Source organism: Ictidomys tridecemlineatus, chromosome 12 (assembly GCF_052094955.1).
Source record: "Ictidomys tridecemlineatus isolate mIctTri1 chromosome 12, mIctTri1.hap1, whole genome shotgun sequence".
In the NCBI taxonomy this organism is placed as follows: Eukaryota; Metazoa; Chordata; class Mammalia; order Rodentia; family Sciuridae; genus Ictidomys; species Ictidomys tridecemlineatus.
In genome coordinates, this window is record NC_135488.1 from 68,787,595 (window position 1) to 68,803,088 (window position 15,494).

Genomic DNA, 15,494 nt, shown 5'->3' on the forward strand with positions numbered 1-15,494 from the left:
GATAGCTTCTTCAACAAATGGTGCTGGGAAAACTGGAAATCCATATGTAGCAAAATGAAATTGAACCCCTCTCACTCTGCACAAAAATCAACACAAAGTAGATCAAGGACCTAGGCATTACATCAGAGACCCTGCACCTGCTAATAGAATACATCGGCCCAAATCTCCATCACGTCAGCTTAGAACTGAATTCCTCAACAAGGCTTCTAAAGCCCAAGAAGTAAAATCAAGAAACAATAAATGGGATGATACCAAACTAAAAACCTTATTCACAGCAGAGGAAACAATCAAGAATGCAAAGAGAGAGCCTACAGAATGGGAAAAAATCTTTGCCACCTGCATCTCCAGACCGTTAATCTCTGGGATAAAGAACTCAACACCAAAACTTATCACCAAAAAATCTGATAACTGAATCAATAAATGGGCAAAGGAAGTAAACAGATTCTTCATAGAAGTAGTAATATGATTGGTCAACAAATATATGAAGAAATGTTCAACATCACCAGCAACTACAGAAGTGCAAATTAAAACTACACTGAGATTTCATCCAACTTTAGTCAGAATGACAATTATCAAGAATACAAGTATAGGCTGGGGTTGTGACTCAGAGGTAGAGTGCTCGCCTAGCATGCGTGATGCACTGGATTCAATTTTCATCACCACATAAGAACAAAATAAAGGTACTGCATTCACCTACAACTAAAAAAATAAATGTTAAAAGAAAAGAAAAGAATACAAGTACCAAGGCTGGGAGTGGTGGTATACACCTATAATCCCAGCAACTGGGGAGGCTGAGGCCTACGAGGATCACAAGTTCAAAGCCAGCCTCAGCAAAAGCAAGGTGCTAAGCAACTCAGTGAGACCCTGGAATAAAATACAAAATAGGGCTGGGGATGTGGCTCAGTGGTCAAGTGCCCTTGAGTTTAATCCTGATATCTCCCCACTAAGAGAAAAAATACAAGTAACAATAAATGTTGGCAAGGATGTGGGTAAAAAGGTACATTCATACATTGCTGGTGGAACTGCAAATTGGTGCAACCACTTTGAAAAGCAGCATGGAGAGTCCTCAGAAAACTTGGAATGGAACCACTATTTGACCCAGTTATTCCCACTCCTTGGCATATACTCAGAACACTTAAAATCAGCATACTACAGTGATACAGCCACATCAGTGTTTATAGCAGCTCAATTCATAATAGCTAAGCTCTGGACCAACCTAGGTAACCTTTAACAGATGAATTGATAAAGAAAATGTGTATATATACACAATGGAATATTACTCAGCCATAAAGAAGAATAAAACTATGACATTAGTCAGTAAATGGATGGAACTGAACTGGAGACTACCATGCTAAGTGAAATAAGCCAATATAAAAAAAACCCCAAAACCAAACCAAAACCAAAAACAAAAAAACCAAAGGCTGAATGTTCTCTCTAATATTTGGATGCTAACACACAATGGTGGTGGGGGGAGCAGAGAATAGAAGTTCACTAGATTAAGCAAAGGGGAATGAAGGGAAGGGAGGAGAGATGGGAATAGGAAAGAGAGTAGAATGAATTGGTCATAACTTTCCTGTGTTTATATATAAATACCCAACCAGTGTAACTCCACATCATGTATAACCACAAGGGAAGCTATACTTCATTTTTTTTTAAAGAGAGAGAGAGAGAGAGAGAGAGAGAGAGAGAATTTTTCTTTCAATATTTATTTTTTAGTTTTTGGTGGACACAACATCTTTGTTTGTATGTGGTGCTGAGAATCGAACCGGGGCCGCACGCATGCCAGGCCAGCACGCTACCGCTTGAGCCACATCCCCAGCCCCCATGGGAAGCTATACTTCATATATATACAATATGTCAAAATACATTCTACTGTCATGTATAATAAAAGAACAAATAAAAAAAAAATCCAACTTTAGCCAGACATGGTGGCGCACACCTTTAATCCTAGCAGCTTGGGAGCCTGAGGCAGGAGGATCGTGAGTTCAAAGCCAGCCTCAGCAATGGCAAGGCCCTAAGCAACTCAGTGAGACCCTGTCTCTAATAAAAAACAAAATAAAGCTAGGATGTGACTCAAATTTCAACTTCTCCCAAAATAAGATATGTGACCTTGGGTGAGTTCTTGAAACTCACTGACCCTGCAGGCCTAAATTTCCTCATTTGTGAAATGAGGTTAGTAACATTTGTGTCTCCCAGTTACTATAAGGATTTAGTGTGAAAATGTGTTTACCTACCTGACCCATGTGGCTTTGAAGACATCAATGAAAACATAATATTGATCGAAGAGGATGTACAAGAAATATATATATATATTTGTTTTTAGGTCAATTATGTTTAAGATGAATGAGGTCCCATTAAATAGACTTTATCTTGGTATATTTTTATTTTTTTAAAGAGACCTAAAGAGGGACCAGGAAAGAGTGGGTGGTGACCATGAGTAGGACCATGGACAACAGTGGTGCAATTCCCCAGTATGACCACAAGGTGGAGTCTATTGTGCCCTAAAGAGTTGAAGACTGGAGACCTCCTCCTGCATGTTGGCCCATACTTTATCACCAAGCTACATCCCTGGGCCTTTTTATTCCAAGACTCTGCTGTCACCAAATTGCCCAGGCTGGCCTTGAACTTGCGATCTCTTGCCTCCTGAGTAACTGGGATTACAGGTTTGTATCACCAAACCCTGTTCTCGGGCACATTTAACAAGGACAAAGCTGACAGAAGGCACAAATTTTTGCAGAGTGTTGGGGGACAGTAACAATCTATAGAGAAAAATAAGATGCTTTATTAACAGAAATTGCACAACTATCAGCATTATTAATCCAAGTGCATGTTGAACAAGCAGGATTTATGAGTTATAATCCTAACTTTAGTTTAAATCCTCTCACCTCTGGGGGAGGGGCAATAATTCTTCCTCTTGGCCTGCATTAAACTCAGCAAGCCCCATTATTTTTTTGGTTACTTTTAAGAAGTCATCACTTAAAGTCATCAACACAGTCTCAATTCAGCCTTTTTGTCAGTTCTAAGTAATCAGAATTCCTAACTTAATTTCAAGCCTTCTCCCCTCTCCCTACAGGAGCCTCCTATGAGATGTGGGGATGAGGGGAAAGGTGTAATTATCTTCTATCCACAGCTCAAGTCTACCCACCTCGGCCCGACTTTCTCCCTGCCCCCAGTACTGGGGATTGAACCAAGGGGGTTCTCTCCCACTAAGCTACATCCTCAGCCTTTTTTGTTTTTTATTTTGCAACAGGGTCTCTCTAGGCTGGCCTCAAACTTGCAATCCTCCTGCCTCAGCCTCCCAAGTCACCTGATTTCTATCCCAATTTTCTAATCCTTCAGGATTGTACCCTGAGGAGGAAAAAATGGGAGGGGGCCCAGGAACTTTTTTACCTGAGTAATACTGTTGTAAGATGGCATTGTATTCTCCAAGTTTGGAGGTGTTAAAAAATTCGATTTTCTCTAGGGGTTTTCTTTTGAGAAACTAAACACTGCTGGTCCCACCTGAATTCCCTTGACTCGCACTCAAGCCATTTCTTTGCTCCCTCCACAGTATCTAGGAATCAACTCAGCCTCCTTTGGGCAGAGAGTGCATGGCTCCTCTAGCTGGCCCTGATTGGCTTAGATAACCCCACTGGCTCCATCTCTGCCACTCCCCCTCACCAAATGTGGCTTGAATTGGGTCTGACACTCTCACTCCTTGTGACCTTAGAATCTGGGAGTGCAGGTCCATCCCAATGTGCCAACAGCTCTTCCCACTCCTTCCTGAGCAGCTCATCAGCTCACCTTTGACCTCTGAAGTTCCCCAGTAGGGACAAAGCCACTCGTCTGCTCTGTCCCAATAACTGTATGGAATACTTATCAAGTTCATCAAGGGCTCTAGCTGAATTACTCATTAAATGGAACATTCCTGAGACCAATTAAACGTCGTAGATTTTATTTGAACAAAACCAAAACCAAAGACAACTCACAAATTAGGCAGTTCCCAGAACTGGAGCAGGGTTTGAAAATCCCCACCAACCATGTGTTCAGACAGCATTAATAGAAAAATGGAAGTGAAACATAGAAGATTCCTTAGTTTGCAATAGCCTGGTCAGTAAACCAGTCCACTGCTTTAAGTTTAACTATTTGTTCATAGTCAACTGCAACAAGCCAAAGCTGTGACTAAGATAAAACTACAGTGGTTTGGTCTGTTGGGCCCAGGGCAGGGCAGGTGCCCAGTCCAAATCCAGGGTCTCCAACAAATCTTTCTTTCCTTTTGAGACCATCTCATTATTGTTGCCCCAGGCTGGCCTTGAACTCCTGGGCTTGATTTATCCTTCTGCCTCAGCCTCCCGAGTAGCTGAGTCTGTAGACGTGGACCACCATGCCTGGCTTCTTACAAAATCTTTTTTTTTTTTTAAATATATTTTAGTTGTAGTTGACACAATACTTTATTATTTATTTTTTATGTGGTGCGGAGGATCGAACCCAGAGCCTTGCACATGCTAGGCGAGCACTCTGCCACTGAGCCATAACCCCAGCCCTTCTTACAAAATCTTGACACTCCTCTCTGTTAGACTGGGTAAAGGTGGGCACTACCCATTCCGTCATTCAGAAGCCATAGGAAAAAGAAACCACATCAATTATTTTAACTGAGGATTTAACATAAAGAGTCATTAACTAGGCATTGAAGAACTAAAAAGGAAAAAAAAAATCCCACTAAGTTGCCATTGACATAGCACCTGCAGGGAGCAAGGGCATCCCCTAGGGCTGGGGCACAAGCAGAGCAGCTGCAGTGACAAACACAGAAGCTTGTGGTCTAGCCCTACAGATGTGATTAGGTTGGATCAGTGAGAGGTGGGAATTAACCGCTGCTACCATAACCAATGGCTCCTGCCAAAGAGGAGCAGGAGAGGAGCATGTTTGCTAGGGCGATGGTGGCCGTGTAGTGAAGCAGACAGCCCTGTCATATCCCTCTATTGTCCCCAGTTGGCAAGAAAAAATGTGGCTGGTGGAGTCCCCACAGAGAAGTGGATGGAGGGTGGGTTTGAAGCTGAGCGTTCAATGACAAGCACACCCCTTGTTTATTTCTCCAAAGAAATGCTCCAGTGATTCCCCCTTTTTTGTTTCCGGCAGCCAGTGCTCTCAGATCCTTAATCTAGGTAATTTGCTAACAGATCTCAGTCCTCTGCTATGAAAAGCCTACAGTAGGATTCACAGCTCACAGTAGTATCCACAGTCTGTTGCACCCAGATGCTTCAGTTAAAACTTGAAATACTCACTACAGTAGCAATAGATAACATTTAACGGACACTTAATATGTACCAGGCAGAATGAGCAATTTACATGTTAATAAGTCTCAGTTAATCTCACCAACGGTTTTATTATTATCATAAAACATTATTGACATTCATGTACTTTTATTATCCCCACTTCACATACAAGGAAACTGAGGCACACAGAGGTTAAGTGACTTGCCTAAGGTCACTAAAGTGATGGAAAGAAATATATATATATGTTAGAATATTTCCTCTCAATCCTGGAAGTAGGTAGTCAAGTTGCTATTGGGAGAGGGAGTGTAAGACAGGGTTAGATGGGAACTTCATGACTGTTCACTTTCTCAGCACCGGGGGCAGCCTTGGTGTGTTATGGTTACAGTTGCCATTACCCTCAGGGGGCAACTTTTTTTTTTTTTTTCTCGTGTGGAAGGACATGTTAAATGGGAATGGCTTACCCTGGGCAGAAGAGGGGCTTATCCGGGTCCAGTATCAGATTCCCACAGCAGCCTCAGAGCCCTTGGTCTAGTTCTACTGGTGAGTCTGTCTAACCTTGTCCTCCTGCCTTGTACTGACATTTCATCTTATCAATCACTATTGTATACACCAGCTCTCCTACCCGCTAGGAGTCTGAAAGAGCCATAAAGAAGATAACAATTATAACACATGGAACTTTTCACGACTCCCTATTGCCAATGCAGGAGCTCCCTACCCCAGGACCTGGCAGTGCTAGGCCGACACTCCACAGACCCAACCAAGCCTTCTGGTGTCTTCTCTCAGTGCTTTTGTGCTTGGGCTGTGTGTCCCAGTGGGCTGATTACTCATCAATCTCTGGACATATCCCTCTTTTCCCTACCTTTGTCTTTGCTTGACCTGCTCCCCTTTCCCACTTCTGCTTGTTAGAAATGGGGTTCCCCTGGGTGAAATGGGCTGGTTGCGAAATAAAGGCTAAGAAAGATAAAGCGATGAAAAAAACCATAGAACACAGGAAATATTTTTAGAAAGCAGGGTCAGGACCGGCTAGCCAATCTTAGGGATGGAGCTTCCACACTAGAAAAAGAAAAATGGAATCCTTATATTGGAGGACATCAAAGGCAGGGATAAGGTTTCAAGGCCGGAGTCTTGCTTCAAGATATCTTGGAGTCAGCAGGTTGATTGACATCTTGGCAGGTCACACCCATCTCAGGTGCTACGTGGGATCTCTGGCAGAGCTTGAGGGGGAAGTTCACCTGCATCAGGAGATCAATCCCTGTTGGGGGGTGCCACAGGAGGTCCCCAATGCGAGCTTATCCCCTTCACACCACAGAGCTTAGGGGAAGGAGAGGTGCTCTTGCTATGACCTGTGCAGCCATTAATTCAGGAAACCAGTGAGGGGTGATGGGGGATTAGAAAAGATAAACAGACAGACAAAGAGAGAAAAAGCTGAGACCAGGTGGATCATTTGTACTCTGATGGAGATATAATGACCCAGAGCTAGCTTGGCATGTTTACTATATAGGTTTTAACATCAAAGTTGTTGTGTTTTTTATTTTATTTTATTTTTTGGGGGGGGTTTCTTCAAAGCATGCAGGATGAAGGAAGAAGTTCTGGGCAGTCCCAATTGTAATTATCAACTTGCACTCATAATTCTTTACCCCTGGCAGGTGGTATCTGAATTCAGGGTCAAGACTGATAGTGTTGTGCCATGCACAGAACCTCCTTTGAACAGTGTCACCAGAGCAACTGAGCAGTCTCAACTTGTGCGTTTGTACAAGGAGTTCCTAGCGCAGGCATACTCCTGTCGCATGACAGTCAGAGACTGGGATCACCACTCCCAACATCTCCCCCACTTTGATGATGAGCTATGATATGGAGTTGTTGGATTTCTTCTCGGAAGATGAGGCAGCCTAATGTTATAATACAAAAGAGTATCAGTAGCAAACACATAATTCCAAAAATGTACCATATCATATATTTTAACATATTCCAAGGATTAAAATCCTTTAAATCAATAAGTATTTGTTCAGCAAGTCATGCGGGATCCACAAGATCATTCCTGCTCTCCTGAATATCATGGATGTGATGTAACTCCATAAGGTCTAGACTGTCATTATTTTTCTGCCAAATGCCCATTAAATGATTTTTAACTTTCTCCCAGTCCCATTGAGAAATGTTGTATCTTGCTGTTGTAATACAAACAGATTGGTAGCCAATATGGCAACAAAGCCACTGTCTGAATTTAAGAGCAATAAGCTCATTACCCATATTTATCACCATAGCTTCCAGGATATTTGATTTAGTTTTTATCATCAATGGTTTTTTCATCAATCATCATTTAGTTTTTTCATCAATATTTATCTGATTTTGTAGAGACTTACAAGTATTTTGAGCCAAATCATAGAAAATGTGCATTTTGAATGCTTTTAGATAAGGATAGGGTGGATGTCACGGCAGAGACCAAAACAGATATCAAAATGACTACTCCAAATGCAATAAGACCAAGAGCACACTGGTGTCTATTCAGCTAGATGGGAATCTGTTGTAGGATTGCACTCCAGCATGAGAGTACCAGGGCTTTGAAATGTTGGCTGGGATTAAAACAAAGGAGGGTTGGAGTAACACAAGCACTCCTTGTCCTCTATTATACCTAGTAATGCAATCAGTCAGATTGCAACTTGGACAAGTTACATAGTACTTTTCTCCAGTTCTATTTACTTTTATATTCCCAGAAATTAAAACATAAGGAGATTGTACGCAGGCCCTCAGGTCGTAACAGGGAACCACTTTACAGCTCTTGTCCACAAGATCAGTTAGGGAGCTGCCAGGATAATAGATGAAATCTAAGACAGCTATCAAATGCCGCAGATCTCTTTGTATGCCATCACCACTGAAGGTCAGAACATTACTAACAAATCCTCCAGGAGTCAAAGTTCCTGATGTGGGTGCCTCTTATCAAATCTATGAGACCAGTCCAAAATATATCCACTACTGCCGGAGACATTATGTCACAGTGGCAAAATATTGGCACACCCCACGCATTTAGAAAAGGCTCCCGATTCTGTTGTAGTGTGATTAGGGCAATAAGGTATTGGGGGATGTTCTGTGGGGAACACGGTTATGTCATTGGGGAGTCCCATTTTTCTAACTGGACATACACTTTAAAATTCCAGGGGCCAATGACAATGGCTACTTTGGCTTCCCGTATTCTGACTTCTCTGGGGTCACATTTAAATAGTAGGACTAACCTATAGGTAGACTCCCACTATATCCAGTATAATTAAATCCAATTTTATGAACAAGGGCCATATGTTTATCTGAAAAAACCTCCCGTTCTGCGTGTATCATTAGTAAATCCTAGAATGGATTCTCCAGTCCACACTGCTGGGTGTACTAAAGGTGGATCTGGGAAATAAGTCCAATAAGTTGCCCCATGAACCCTACTTACCTGACAGCTCAACAAAGCCAGCATAGCCACAATCCTGGTGGCTGAAGATTTAGAACCTCCCTGCTGTTTGACGATCTGCTCAGCTTGATGTGTGTGTCAGGTTCTTCAGTTTTCTGAATGGTGGCTTGAGATCCTCCATGGTGATGACGAACAGCGCACTCAGATAGCCAGATAGGATTAGCTGCACCTTCTGGAAAGACACAAGCATGGTCTCTACCCTACATCATTACCAGATCTGGGCCATTCCATTGTCCTGTTTGTAAGTCTGTCCACCAGACTAGGCCTGAGGGCCTCCTGCAGTGGGAGGTACATTGTGTCACTCTGAGCAGTGAGACAATTAAAAAAATTTTAAAAAATCACAATTAAAAAAATCTTAAAACAAAGATAGCATGATTCAAATAATTTTGTGGAGTTCTTTTTTAGAAGTATTTGGACACAATACCTTTATTTTGTTTATTTTTATATGATGCTAAGGATCGAACCCAGGGCCTCGCACATGCTAGACGAGAGCTCTACCACTGAGCTACAACCCCAGCCTCCAATTTTGTGGGGTTCTATCTTTCTCTTTTTGTTTTTGTAATTGTGACTTAAGGGACAAGTGAGCCCGTTCTACAATGGCCTGGCCTTGGGGAGTATAAGGGATACAAATTTGGTGATCAATATGATACCGATCACAAAACGGTTGAAAAGAAGAACTGCTATCAGTGAAAGTATTATCAGTTTTAGTTTATAGAGGATGGCCTAGCACTGGAGAAGTAGCCAAACACTGAGAAATGACTTGATGTGTATTTTCTACTTGGCCAGGAAAATTAGCAAAAGTCACCTGTCAAGCAGGTGAGGAATTGTCAAAGCCAATGTTGTTGTTGTTGAACTGAAGAGGGTATCACAATGAAAGAAGGCTCAGCTTTCACAATTGTACAACTCAACTTATGCCTTTTATAATTAGATGAGCAACAAAATTTTGAAATGGGGTCATTAAGTCCTGGAAGTCAGCCTCACACCTTGTTTGTCCTATAGGTGATGGCCTAATTATCTCAAATTCACTTAGGTTGTTATACTAGAAGTTATACTTCTGAAAGGCACTAAGAAAACAATAGTTATAAAGTTTACAAGGAAAATACAAGATTAACAAGAGCAAAAACATATTTAGTTTGTATCATAGCTAGGAACCAAGAAATATAATTTTTGTAATCTCAAATCTTTACTTAGTTATATATTTCCTGTTCAAGATTACAGTAATCCTTATAACTAAATCTACCTTTTGAACCTAATTTTAAATGAACTTGAATGATTATCTTAACATAGAATAAAGTGAGAAACAGAGTCTTAATTTGGGTGAGGTGGCCTCTTGACAAAGCTTAGGTAAGGTGTTTTATTTCTGAAACTGGTCTTTGTCTCTCTCTCAAATATGATTTTATAAAGTTTTTATATATCATTTTCTGAGTCAATATGAATCAGTTAACATAATTCAACATTAACATAATTCAACATCTGAAACATGAATCAAACAAGTTAAAAGAGCTTTTAACCCCCTTCTATGAGAAAGTGGCAAGATGTCTTTCTATCCCAAATTGTCAACCTTTAAATACACCAGGCTGTCCTATCACCTTTCAAAAATGTATTCAAATTCCCATCATGGTGTAAAGATTAACACAAAATTTTATAACTTTTGACAAATTATTTTATCTAATTACAAGATATTAAATAGCATAAATAAATTCCCAACTAAATTTGTTATTTTTATATAAGTCTGTAAGAGTCCACTGTTATGAAGAACTTTAGTTTTGAGAACACAAGCTCGGTAAAATGTTCTTTTAAATCTTACACTTTAGGGGCTGGGGTTGTGGCTCAGTGGTAGAGCGCTTGCCGAGAGCACATGTGAGGCCCTAGGTTCGATCCTCAGCACCCCATAAAAATAAATAAAATAAAGGTAAAAAAAAACCTTATACTTTAAAGGCTTGTACATTTGGAAAATACAAATACATCCAGTATACAAAGAAGCTAGTAATAACATCACAATTACACTGATTTCTTATACTAACGAAATTTTGCTTTTGAAGAAAAATTTAAGACTCTGGAATGTAGTGGAATATTCTAAAATATTAGCTGTTGTTTAACCAGAGTTAGACAAACAATAATTCCTTTAAGATTAGTTTTTCTAAATTACAAAACTTAACAGACATAAGAAATTAACTTGATAAGTAAGAACAGATTAAAGTTTTAAGAAATCCTTATTTCTTTAATACATAGAGAGTCAAACTTTGGTTTATATCAGTATATTTGACTTGTGTCTGGAGAAATGGTCAGTTCCCCTCCAGTCTCTCAGCCCTTTTTCAGGAAGCCTAATTAACCCATGGGTCCCTACATATTGGATCGTAAATAACTGTCCTAGGAGTCTGACTACTCCCTCCTGAAATGTATCAGATGTCTTTGAAAAGAGCCCTTTCTTTTCATCTGTTTCTGTAAGCATGCTCCATGTCAGAGACACCCTTCCCCCTTCATAAACCTTTAGCCTTGTAGATTAGAAATCTTCTTTCAAGAGGAAAAAGCCTAGTGGGGGATATAGTTCAGTTGGTAAAGTGCTTGCCTCACATGTATAAAGCCTTGAGTTCAATCCCCCACACTATAAAAAAAGAAAAATAAAAAAAGCCTTATGTAACTTTACCTAATTGTGTTAATTATATATAACCAATTTAGTTACACACAAACTTTTTGAAATTTACCCTCCATAAACCTTCTGTAACTTATTTAGACATTTTACAGCTTTTTCCTTTACCAGGCAAAAGACTTTTTCATCCAAAAAAATTTCTTTTACTTTCTATATTAAAATATATATTTCATACCTAAAACCGTTTCATCTCTTTTTTTTGCTGTTGACCACCTTTTAAATTCACATTCTAAAACAATCCTTATGAAATTTCTGAATTTGGACAAGTTACTCTACTTTAGTAAGATGAATTTCTTTTGTTTTTATAGTTCAAAGCCCCAGTTCAAAGCCAATCTCAGCAACTCAGCAAGGCCCTAAGCAACTCATCAAGACCCTGTCTCTAAATGAAATATTAAAAAGGACTGGGGATGTGGCTCAGTGGTTAAGCGCCCCTGGGTTCAATTGCCAGCACATAAATAAATAAATAAATAAATAAATAAATAAATAAATAAATAAATAGGAGAAACCAGGCATATAAACAATTAGAATATAAAGCATTAAAATAAGGCCTGGAATAGATGCTATTTGGCTTCGCCTCCTAGCTCTCTAGCTCCCTCTTTCTAGAACGTTTCCATCTCCCCTGGGTGGAAAGCTGATGACTGAAAAAGATCCTGCTATAAAAAGACACAACAGAAAAAAGAACAACAAAATAAGGAAAGAGATGGATCGTGTAAGTAGACATGTCCCTCTGTGCCCAAAGAATTTACACCCTGTTGGGGCTGGGGATGTGGCTCAAGCGGTAGCGCGCTCGCCTGGCATGCGTGCGGCCCGGGTTCGATCCTCAGCACCACATACAAACAAAGATGTTGTGTTCACCGAAAACTAAAAAAAATAAATATTAAAAAAAAGAGAATTTACACCCTGTCGATGATTTCTGTGACATTGTGCTTACTTTAAGTTTTCATTTATTCCAAGTCATCTCATCATTTGTATAGTTAATCGAGGCTGCTTTTATTCACATACTAGAATAGCTTTTAAAAGCGGTTTTCAATCTACCTTCTGTGTCTATTTAAATGTTCTGTTTGGGGCTGGGGATGTGGCTCAAGCGGTAGCACGCTCGCCTGGCATGCGTGCGGCCCGGGTTCGATCCTCAGCATCACATACCAACAAAGATGTTGTGTCCGCCGCCGAGAACTAAAAAATAAATATTAAAAATTCTCTCTCTCTCTCTCTCTCTCTCTCTCTCCTCTCTCTTTAAAAAAAAAAATGTTCTGTTTGCTCTGTAAGCCATCTGAATCCATGGAAACTTCTCCAGGAATCTTTGTGATCAGGCATAGCTTCTGAGTATTCTGGGACACTGATGTCTACTAATTGTATGCTAGTGTAAATTTCCTCTAACTAAAGGTAAGGAAATATATGAAAAATGAAGATGTAAAATTTATCCAATTTTTTCCTTTTTTTTTTTTTTGGCATCAGGGATTGAACCTAGGGGCACTTAACCACTGAGCCACATCTCTAGCCCTTTTCATGTTTTATTTTGAGACAAGGTCTTGCTAAGTTGCTCTTGCTGAGGCTGGCTTTAACCTTGTGATCCTCCTGCCTCAGCCTACCCAGTTGCTGAGATTACAGATGTATGCCATCCTGCCTGTCCCAGTTTTCTCCTTCTGTCTTAAAGATGATTCATTGCTTTTCAGTTGGGCTCCTTTGGACAAATTACTCAACCCTCAATTTCCTATTTGAAAAATGGCAATTATAATAGTTTCAATCTCACTAGGTTGTTAGGAAAATTAAGTGGGATAATTTGTATAAACCATTTGAAACAATGCTGGCACAGGGTACAATAAACACTCAATCACAGTTGGCAGCTGTCTACATAAAAATACATGAAGAATATCTCTAAATACCACCATGGGCTGATCTCTAAGGTATATTGTGAAGTAAAAAAGCAAGATAGAGAAAAATGTAGAGAATATGCAATTGTGTTTTAAAAATACACACATACAGCTGGATGTGTTGCCAGATGTCTATAATCCCAGTGACTCAGGAGTGAGGCAGGAGGATTGCAAATCAGAGACCAGCCTTAGCAATTTACTGAGGCCCTAAGTCACTTAGTGAGACCCTGTCTCAAAGAATAAAAAGTTCTGGAGATGTAGCTCAGTGGAAAAGTGCCCTGGGTTAAATCCCCAGGACAGAAAAACAAAACAAAACACATTTTTAAAAACCAAATGATCAGGAGAGAAGATGGCTGACTGGGCTCTTGAGGCAGGTGATGCTTCCGCACATCTGTGGTCAGACCATTTACCAAGCTTGAAGACCTCCTGTTCAGATATACGGCATTGAAAGCCACTATGCTATGCTTTTTGTTCTACTGCATCTAAACAGAATAAACCGGAACAAGTAGAAAAGAGTTGTTGAGAGTAGCACGACTCATGAGGGAACACAATGTGGCGGCTTCTATTCTGAATCCCTATGTTAAGTGTTCCATCAAAATGAAAAACTTAGACAGGGCGTGGTTGGCACATGCCTGTAATCCCAGCAGCTCTGGAGGCTGAGGCAGAAGGATCCAGAGTTCAAAGCCAGCCTCGGCAATTTAGCAAGGCGCTAAGCAACTCAGTGAGATCCTGTCTCTAAATAAAATACAAAATAGGGCTGGGATGTGGCTCAGTGGTCAAGTGCCTTTGAGTTCAATCCCTGGCATACCCGCCCCCCCGCCCCCCCCCAAAAAAAACACAAAACAAAAAACCTATGTGACATGACAACAAAAGGGAGGTTTTCCCCATCAGGTCTAACCTGATGGACTTGCTTGCTAAAAACAGTTGCCTAGGCAATGCCCATGGCTTCATTTCTGCCTTTTCTACCACTGTGAGTGTGTACCTCGGAGAAGTACCTTGCACAGTGACCACCACGTCTCCTTTATCTGAAGCTGTTTTCTCTGAATTAAGGACAGTCCTGAAGAGCTTTCTAAGTCAAGGCCAAGTATTGAAATTGGAGGTGAAGACTGATGTGGCAATCATGAGTTAAATGATTGTTCATATTGGAGAGAAATATGTTGATATGTCTGCAAAAAACAAGATTCAGAAGCTGAGCTGGGCTATGCAGGAGAGCATCTAAAAGTGTTGATTTTCTATCATCAGTGACAATTCTTAAACATGGAGCAACAAAAAAATGTTTCCTGAAAAGACAAAAACAAACAAATAAAAACAAACAACAAAAAAACCCACACAAAACCCAAATGATCATATTTTTGTTTTCAGAAATGTTGTTATGTGATTATGAAATTTTATTGTTGTGTGATAAATTGTTCAATTCTTCCCTCCCAGGCTGTAAACATCCCAAGCATATGGAGAGGTTTTGGATATTTTATTATTGTGGGGGCCAGGCCACAATGGAGGGCCCTGCAGTATCTACAAGCTGGGGGAAAATGTAGAGAATATGCATTTATATCCCACTGTGCAGGGGACTTTCTTCAGATGTTTTGAATTCATTGCTTTACTTCACAACTAAGGTCACTCTGTTCAGGTCCTCTCCTAAGGATTAAAGGGGAATGCCAGCTTCCCTTCTCCATTTCCCTCATTATCACATTCTTTTATTTATTTATTTATTGAACCGAGGGGTACTGTATCTCTGAGCCACATCCCCAGCCCTTTTTATTTTTATTTTTTTTAAGACAGGGTTTTGCTAAGTTGTTTAGGACCTCACTAAGTTGCTGAGGCTAGCTTTGAACTTGTAATCCTCCTATCTCAGGCCTCCAGAGTAGCTTGGATTAGGTGTACACCACCATGCCTGGCTTACTACATTCTTTTAAAGACTTTAAAATTCTCACTGCAAGCTTTCCTAGGCACTGATTAATGTTTAGCCCAATGGTAACACATTATTGTGACCTTATAATTCTGTTGTTCCAAGAGTCAATGAAAACGAGAAGTTTCAGTGTAGGAGAAAGAAGATATGGATATAAGATAGAGGGGTCAAGTCAAAAACCCTATAGTGGTGCTTCTAAATGGGGACCATCAGTGTGAGTTCAGAATGTATCTCCTGGCCCTGTCTGCAAGGACCTAGAAGCAATGACCCAGCCTATAGCACTGAGCACCCTTAACCTCCAGATTATGGGATCAAATGATTATTTCCCACCAAAAGAAACCAGGATGCCTGGGAGAAATCTTTGTCCATG

The 15,494-nt window shown here is 40.4% G+C and overlaps 1 pseudogene; it reads left to right on the plus strand.

The window, feature by feature from the left end:
* The first annotated feature begins 13,596 nt into the window (after positions 1–13,596).
* LOC101963683 (ATP synthase peripheral stalk subunit OSCP, mitochondrial pseudogene) lies at positions 13,597–14,437 on the plus strand (annotated as a pseudogene).
* Positions 14,438–15,494: the final 1,057 nt, after the last annotated feature.